Source organism: Semicossyphus pulcher, unplaced genomic scaffold (genome assembly GCF_022749685.1).
Source record: "Semicossyphus pulcher isolate SPU_LCO1_2020_fin unplaced genomic scaffold, fSemPul1.0.p SCAF_9, whole genome shotgun sequence".
In the NCBI taxonomy this organism is placed as follows: domain Eukaryota; kingdom Metazoa; phylum Chordata; class Actinopteri; order Labriformes; family Labridae; genus Semicossyphus; species Semicossyphus pulcher.
The window spans coordinates 19883581-19884837 of record NW_027211770.1 but is presented as its reverse complement, the minus strand read 5'-3'; positions in this window follow the sequence as shown (position 1 = coordinate 19884837).

The following is a 1257-nucleotide window of genomic DNA, read 5'->3' as shown; positions in this document are numbered from 1 at the left end:
AAATTGTGCAGTTCTACTGCCACATGTCATAAGGGCTCACATTTCGTGACGAGGCTTCACATTGATTAAAGGTATATTAAGTAGGATTTTTGTCAATAACAAATTTAAACTGGGCTCCTCCTCCTGGGCTCTTCATCAACAGAAGCTCACTCTCACATGCGAGAACACGCCCATCCCGCCGAACTAACACCGACAACATCACGGTTACCTTTGCGCTAGCATGCTAACCGCCGGTTAGTTTGTCCTACCCGGTTTGAGGCACCTACCTGTCCAACAGAAAGAAGGCCAACTCTGCATCGCTCTTCCGCCATGTTCGCCGGTCTGAATGGGGCCCAGTTGCTAATTTGAACCACTCCCACACTCACCTATACGCTGTGATTGGCTCAGGGAACCACAACAGCGCCCCTCCTGAAAACTTCAAAGCAAAACAACAGAATAGATGCAGAGGGAAGGGTCTCACAAGGGTCTGCACACACACACTCACCAACACACGTATAGAAGCCCATGTGATGATAAATGTTATATTTGTAAAAGTCTATATTTTATTTTTCTAAGAAAATTCTATTTATGATACCTTTAAGAATAATTCTCAGAGTTTTGTCTGTCACTGACCTCAAATCGATATTTTTATGCACTTCTAATTTATGTCTCCTGACTGTAATATGCGCATGAAAATCTGTACTTCTTCTTGACAATAATATGACACCTTTGGATTATTACAATAAAGCAATTCAGACAGTTTAAAAACCATTGAGTGAAGAATTTAGGATGAAATGGTGAGTTATCTCTTAAATATCCTCTGCATTTAGTTAATGTTGTTGTAGAAAAATGAATTTTGAGATCATTAGGCTAAGTCGTAGTTTTTCTTAGTCATAATTTGTCCTCTTTCTGTTGTTCTCTTTTGGTAAATTGAACCAAGATCAGCTCATCAAGAGGGGGAAAACGTAGCAGGAATGTCCCAGAGGGAGGACAGTTTACATGAACCTCTCAAAGATGAAACAAATACAGCATTTAATTCTGCTGATAAACAAGCAGTGTACTCCCATAAAGGAAGACCGAAGATAACAAGCTTGGCACATCAGCTTAATGTGAAAACACTCTCACTTATTCTCTGGTTACAAGCTCTCTACTTACGCCCCCTCCTGGTCAGAAGATGTATGTGCTCTCTCAATTGTGTGGCATTTATGTGTTGAATCATTTTAATCAAGAACAACCGCTAATAAAAAAAGACAATCATAAAAGCAAACACACACTTAA